Source organism: Hibiscus syriacus, unplaced genomic scaffold (assembly GCF_006381635.1).
Source record: "Hibiscus syriacus cultivar Baekdansim isolate YM2019G1 unplaced genomic scaffold, ASM638163v2 tig00113184_pilon, whole genome shotgun sequence".
In the NCBI taxonomy this organism is placed as follows: Eukaryota; Viridiplantae; Streptophyta; class Magnoliopsida; order Malvales; family Malvaceae; genus Hibiscus; species Hibiscus syriacus.
This window is the reverse complement of record NW_024063448.1, coordinates 43,323-51,234: the sequence shown is the minus strand read 5'-3', so window position 1 is coordinate 51,234 and position 7,912 is coordinate 43,323. Positions and strand designations below refer to the sequence as shown.

Sequence of the window (7,912 nt, the reverse complement as noted above, 5' to 3'; positions counted from 1 at the left end):
TCTTGAGTTCTTTCTTGAACTCATCCCACGTATCTACCCGACAAGCTCCTCGCTCAATGTCGGCATGTTTCCTACGCCACCATAACATAGCAGTATCGGAAAGATATAAGGCAGCGGTCTTTACCTTGGCGGCCTCGTCGTTAAGGCCGATTCCCTCAAAGTATTGCTCCATCCGCCATAGGTAGTTTTCGACTTCCTTGGCGTCCCTTGCCCCGTTGAACCCTTGTGGCTTGGGGCACTCGACCCTCGGGGTGGAGACATGGTTAGCGCTCCCGCTAACGGCGGCTCTCTTGCAGAGCGTCAAGTCCTCCCGCATCCCCTCGATGCTTTCACGGACGGCTTGGATCATATCCTCGAGCTGTATGAACCGAGCTTCCACCTTGTTGTTGGTCTCTTCGGCATTTCCTTTGAGTGTGTCAACTTGCTCCAAGACATGGTCCTCCAACGTCTTGAAGTCGTGCTGGACCCTTTCCAGCTTCTCACCAAACTCTGCCACCATCGGTTCTACAGAAGTGCTCTCGCGGGCCTTACTTTGGTCCCTCTTCTTATTCTTGTTGGTGGGTGCAGCTTCTCTTCCACGTTCCTCAGCAACAATCGACTCGTTCGAATTTCCGGCCATTCCTACAATACACGTGCACGATATTGACGCCTTTACTAGCTCTGATACCAACTGTCACGGACTTAATCGCTCAATAAGCCTCGTGCGGCCTTAGCTCCTTTTCGCCCCTCGCGATAGCTAAGTCAGCCTCACTCGAACTCGTGCTAGAGAAAGGATTGGCAAGGAAACAAAGAAGAAAGGAAAGAACTTAGAGAGAAAGCTTGTTGAATGCTTGAATGCTTACAACTCTTGGATGATTTACAAATGAGGATTCTACACCTATTTATAGCATCTCACCTCCTCAATGGACGGTGGAGATTGATTTGATCCTACGGTAGGGAGAGATTCTCTAGAATTCTCCATTATTTCCTACCTAACATGGAAGACTCTAGAATGCTTCTAGAATATGTACAAGTCTTGAGTGTTCTAGAATAATCTACACTATTCTATCAACCTCCAAGACTAAATGTGGCCCAACATAGCCCAAAGTGTGGGGAAAAGGCCCAATTTCGTGACATTAAGCTTATAAATATTAGACAAATCCCTAATTCAAACCCTAATTATTTACTAAGGCTCTCCCCTTTCTCGATTTCTACTCCAAATTGAGCTGAATTCATCCATCTAGGTCTTTGGAATCGGATTTCGTTTCCGGGATTCGGTTAGGAAATTGAGGAACGAAATAAAGAGGGCAAATGGAGGGAATGTTGTCTGCAAGTGATAAGCAGAGCATGGTTTCCTCCTTTCTCGAGATCGCCGTTGGTCAAACTACCGAAACTGCCATGCAGTTTTTGCAAGTAAGCTTTTATCGACTCTCTCTATTTTTTGACATTTGATTCATAAAGTTCGAAGCCTTTTTGATATACAAGTGTCTCCACAATGTTGAAGCTTGTATTTTTTGTTTGTATTTTTTTCCCCTTAAACTCTTAATGGCTTTGTGATTCAATTAGTAAAGCTGAGGTAATCTGTTATGAATGTTTATTTACTGAGAATATATATATTTTTAGTTTAAATTTCTGAGAAGACTATTGTTATTTATGCAACATTCTTAATGATTAAATATTTGTGGAAAACAGGCAACAAGCTGGAAGCTTGATGAAGCTCTTCAGCTATTTTATGTCGGTAATGAAGGTGGTGTAGTTGCACCAAATTCTGAGTCTCCTGCTGTGGAAAACGTAGATTCTTGGGCTGATCAAAATTCTGGGTTAGAGATTTGCATTAATTTTCACTCTAATTTAGCACATAATTGTTTGTTTTCGTAATATTTACTAATGTTTTTGCCATAGGCTTCTAATGTTATTCAGTGAGCTGAAGGAATCGGGAACCAGCAATGTTGGACCCATTGGTGGAGAGGAAGTACGACCGCCCTTACCTGTAGTAAGGGAGGCACTTTATGATGATGCATCGCTATATGGGTATCTTCTACTTTAATTTTTAACAGTTACATTTTTCTTTTCTTCATATGATATTGCAAATGTATATATCGGTTTTTTCTTTTATGGTAATTTTCTTGTAGTGTGTCATTGAATGTCAGCTCATGCATGCTTACATCGTCTTCAGTTGTTGTATGATTTGGAGAGAATTCTACTGCAATTTCCTAATAATTCCATATGTGGTAATATTTCATTTTCTAATATTCCTACAGAGCATCAAGCTTGGGATTCCCTCCTCAACAGTCTGGTTCGTTAATTGCTTTCCGTAATTTTAATGAGGAAATGAAACGTCCTAGGGTTTAGGAATCAGATGAAGGTTCTTCTTCCACGGTTGATGCTTCTCGAGATAACCTTGCCTCTTTGTATCGTCCTCCTTTTCATCTGATGTTCCAGGGACCTTTTGAAAAAGTATATTGATTATCTTAGAATTTCTTATTCCTTACTAAGTGTGACTTGTATATCAACCTCAAAATTTTGTCCTTTTAAGTGATAATATCCCTTGTTGGACCATTTAGTATGTAGCCCAGGGCTTATAACTTTGTTTTGAGGGAAAATGATATTTTGTGCCTTGGGTTAATGAGGACTAGAAAATTGGATTTTGAGGCCGCCTTTTCTATATTTTTCTCTCTGACTTTGAAAGTCAATTTAATCAAAGGCTATATGTCTATCTTTTAGGCAAAAGCTGCTGCATCTGTTGAAGATAAGTGGCTACTCTTGAACTTACAATCTTCCAAGGAGTTCAGCTCACATATGGTATTGTTTGAGTCTTCCCTTTTCCTCTAGTTGAAACTAATAATTTTTTTTACTTCATTCCCTGGGTTTGAACTGGCTTATAATGTAATCATATATTCTGATGCTGTATGTGTTTTGAAGCTTAATCGAGATACATGGGGAAATGAAGCAGTTTCTCAAACTGTTAGCACCAACTTTATTTTCTGGCAGGTTTGAATCTTATAATGTAATCATATATTCTGATGCTGTATGTGTTTTTGAAGCTTAATCGAGATACATGGGGAAATGAAGCAGTTTCTCAAACTGTTAGCACCAACTTTATTTTCTGGCAGGTTAGAATGATGCTTTCTAGTTGTCCTTGTCCTGTTTGCCATCTCTCTCTCATCCTCTACTATCTGTTTTACCCATATTCTATGGTTTTTACCTTCCATTTATTTTCTTAACAGATTGATGCAGGACAATCCCAGATTATTTTAATTATTTTATTTTTAGGACTAGTTTTTTTAGTTATCAGTCGTTACATTAGTTTATCTTTTGTGTTCTGTTAGATGGTTATGTGATTAGCATAGGACTATTAGTGATAACTTTATCATAATTACATACTAGAAGGTTATTAGGGCGGTTATCATTTGCCATTAAGAGAATTTTTAATAGAATCGGTTGCTGGAATTGTTTTGTATTTCCTCTCCATCACAGATGCTATTGTATAATTAGGAATGTGTTTTGAACTCTCTTTTATTTTTTGATTGTGGTTAAATTTGCAAGATTCTTATATGATGCAAGTTGTTTGCAACTTGTTGTTAATGGAGATATAAAGATGCATTCTCTTAAAATTGGGAACTTGATCTGATACTTCAGTTTTTTATCAGCCAACAATTGCCGGGGAAATCAAATAGTCCTCTAAGACAACTGCCACATTTTATTGTGTGTATACGACTTTAGGAGTCAGAGCTTCGTATATTAAGTGCCATATGCATCCATAGAGGACTTCCATATAATTGTATTTTTGAATCTCTTGTTTCTTTATATTCTTTATTTTATTGATGCTGTCTTATGGATCTAGGTTTATGATGATACAAGTGAGGGGAGGAAAGTTTGCACCTATTACAAGCTAGATTTGGTTCCTGTAGTGCTTGTTATTGACCCAATCACAGGACAGAAAATGCGCTCCTGGTGTGGAATGGTTCAACCTGAGAGTTTGCTGGAGGTATCTATTTTGTAACATTAATGCAGATTGGAAGTTCTTAGGAAAATAAGCAAAAATGAAATGGTAGTTGAAGAACTTTCAATTTATGGATTTTGTGATTTGATACTTGGCATTTTAACCTTTAGGACCTGATTCAATTCATGGATGGTGGCCCAAGGGATTATCATGCAACTCTGTCTCATAAACGTCCAAGAGGAAGCTCAGTTACACAGCAACAAAAAATTAAAGGTAATCATGTATCTTCTTTTCTACACCAAGTTAAAGTTTATCTATAGAGAACAAGTTAACGCTTAAATAAGTTTCAGCATGTAGTTCCAAGACCTGTTACAATAAAGGCAGTAAAGTTAACAATATTTTTTATGAATTGATGGAAAGTTTCAGCTTGAAACTTTCAAGGGGGAGTGAGAGAAATCCTTTATCTATGTGCTAATTCTGTACATAATACTGTTGCATTCATGGATAATGACAAGGAATAACTTTTAAGAAACATGAAAAAATCCATCAAGAATAATATATGGCTGGCTGTCCCTTGTTCCCATATGTAATGGGATAAGGGGAGGTAAGATAATAGGCTGCCCCTAACACCAGGTTGAGAGCAGCTTCCGTAGAAGACCTCCGAATTATAAAATGCCCTCCGTGAGACTCGATCCCATGACCTCAAGGTTAAAACAAATAAAGATGTTTACAAAACTGTTTGACTCGTCTGTATGTAATGTCAGTTCATTTTGTTATAGTGTCAGCAGATGAAACAAATGAAGATAAGGAACTGTTAAGAGCAATAGTAGCGTCTATGGAGAGTGCAAAAGAGACTGTTAAAACAACTTCAGATGATAAAGCATCATCCACTACTGACAAGGAGGAACCATGTTCGATTCAAAAGCCTGCATATCCATCTCTACCTGATGAACCTAAAGGTGACAGGAACCTCTTATGTAGGGTTGGAGTACGTCTTCCTGATGGACGCAGAGTACAGAGAAATTTTCTCCGAACCGATCCAATACGGGTAAACATTGAATTGAGCTGAACTGAAAATGTGAGAAAAATGTATTATTGTATCCTTGGGTAGAGTGATCCAGTCCTTAGTGTTGCCCCTATCTGATTTGGTTTATTACTTCCATTTCATTTTTTCATTTTGCAGCTACTGTGGTCATTCTGCTATTCTCAACTTGGCGAGGCTGATTCAAAGCCATTCCCCTATCTGATTTGGTTTATTACTTCCATTTCATTTTGTCATTTTGCAGCTATTGTGGTCATTCTGCTATTCTCAACTTGGAGAGGCTGATTCAAAGCCATTCCGGTTGACCCTACCGTTTCCAGGAGCTTCGAAACCTCTGGATTATGATAGCAAATTAACATTCGAGGAGTCGAAACTTGCCAATTCTATGATATTAGTTGCATGGGAATGAATATTGTCAAGATGGCAATGGTGTTTCTTCAACCACCTAGAGTTGAAAGAGTTTTTGGTTTACAAACTCCAAATATCTCTTCAAGGGAGTTGATTTATAGGGGATGAAAGAAGTATACAATTTTATTATGTATATATACTCATGCCTGCATACTTTCTGAGCTGCCAATATTTTCTCAAACTGTTGAAATTTTGTGGATGCTAGCAATGCACATGTGCTAAGCCCTGTTGAAACCAAATATATATAAAATTTTAAGATATTTTGAATTTTTTAAAATTAAATTATTAAATTATTTTAAAAGTTAAAATTATTCGTTTACTGGAGTAAAGGAATAAATTGAATAAAATTAAATATTAGAATAACCTTGTACATTTTTATAATTAATTGAAGTTAATAAATGATATTTTAAAACTATAAAATTCATTCTAAATGTATTTTTTGTACAATATTTCTATTTTTTGTGGTATAGTAATATTGTCCATGTGCATGCAATAATTTTAACATAATCCCCTGTATTTGTATAATAAATTTTGAATTTCACCTTTAAAATCAGAACATAATATTTTATTTTTTCTCTATTTTGTAAACAATTAATCCGTTTATTAAGTAAATTTATTTTTTCAGTTACTTAAAAAAATTAATATTTGAATACGGGATATCAAATATCTAAGCGTAAATGTGATAGCGAATGTTAATATTTTTAAATTTAATTGAAGCTATTTTAAATTTAAAATAAGGATAAAATTTTAAAATTTGATAGCGAATGATAAAGATAAAATTTAAATTATTTAATTATATTTATGATTTTTAGATTAAATTATTTAATTATATATATGATTTTCTTAGATTAGATTAATTAATATGCATGACATAATATTTTTAATTTTACTATGAGATTAATTTTAATTTTAATAAGAATAATGTATTTTAAATTAAATAGCTATCTTCTTTTAGAGTACTAATATATTATTTTTGAATGAATAATATTAGATATATTTTTATTTTTAAAACTGTAATAATTATATTATTATAATATTTTACAACATATTTTTATTTTTCAGTGGATATGATTTTAAAAATAGGTCAATATAACCTATGGAAAAGGTAAAAATGGACCAATAAATAAATATACATAAAATTATCAAACAAATTCCTCGTGCATCGTATGGTATACAAATTAAATAAAAAAACATTTTAATTTTATTACATAAAAAAACTAAACAATTAAATGTATAAATACACGTGCAACACAAGCTACTAAAGAAACTAATATAAATATGTATATAACGTACTATTAAAGCGATGTACCAAAACATACTACAAACGAATTTATCCTTGTTATATAAATATTAAAAAGTATAAGGATTTATTTAAAATTAATCATTAATTAAAATTTACTTTTACTTTTGATAGAATTATAATTAAATTATGATATTTTATCAAAAATAATAATTAATTTAAATAATTTAATATGTTTAGAATTAGGATTTATAAATTATTTAAGTTAAGAATGACTATTAGCAGTACTTATCGCTAGAAACCTTTACTCACCTGAACATTTACCAAAAAAATGTACGTATAGTTTTTTGGCAAGTTTTTCGATGAGTAAAGGTTTCTAGCGATAACTGTTGCTGAAAGAAGATTTTTAACGGTGTGTTTTAAAATGAAACAAAAGTTAAACTTTGGATATAGTTTTGAAAAGTAAAATTTTAGGTGCTTAAATAGATCAAAACTAATAGTTTAGGTAATAAACGTATAATTTACCCTTTTTAAAAAAAATATTTTAGCATAAAAACTTTTTTCTCCACCCATGAAATTATATTAAGGTAATTTATTTAGACATACACGTTTACGTTTCAACTTTGAAGTTTGAACAATACTTATTTTATAATGAGATGTGATTTTTAAAACGAATTTTTATTTTTGAACTAAAAGGAATTTAAATTAAAACTTTTACTTTTCCAAAAATAGTTATGTTATAAATATTTTTATTTTTTTAAAATTAATGAAATTATTAAATTATTAAAAATAGTTATATCATAAAAAAATTTATTTAAACCAACAATCCGTTGTTCTAGTGGGATGAGACACTAGATCTCTTAAATAAGGTTAGAGGTTTAAATCCTGACGATTGTGAATAGAACAAACTGAGTTGAGAGGATCTCCTTACTTTTATAGTGTCCGATCCGGATCAGTAGATTCATAAATCGGATACTAATGTTTATACCAAAAAATATTTTTTTTAAATTTTTTAAATCATTCATATTTCCTAACATTAGTGTTTTGAAAACCGAGAACCGTTGCCTTGTCAGGTCCATTCTATCCCTATTGAACCGGTTCTAGTGAATCGCAAGGAACCGTTCGAACCGGCTTTGAACCACTCGAACCGGACCGGATCGTGAATCGGTTCAACCTAAATTTTTTTATTTTTTATTAAACGTTTTTAGTACTTTTATTTAATTTTTTAAATAATTATGATGTCGTCAGATTCTTACGACCGATCTGACCGATTTAACTGGTTACACCAATAAACCGATAG

The 7,912-nt window shown here is 33.4% G+C and overlaps 1 pseudogene; it reads left to right on the top strand.

Moving 5' to 3' along the window:
• The first annotated feature begins 1,177 nt into the window (after positions 1–1,177).
• LOC120186073 lies at positions 1,178–5,613 on the top strand (annotated as a pseudogene).
• Positions 5,614–7,912: the final 2,299 nt, after the last annotated feature.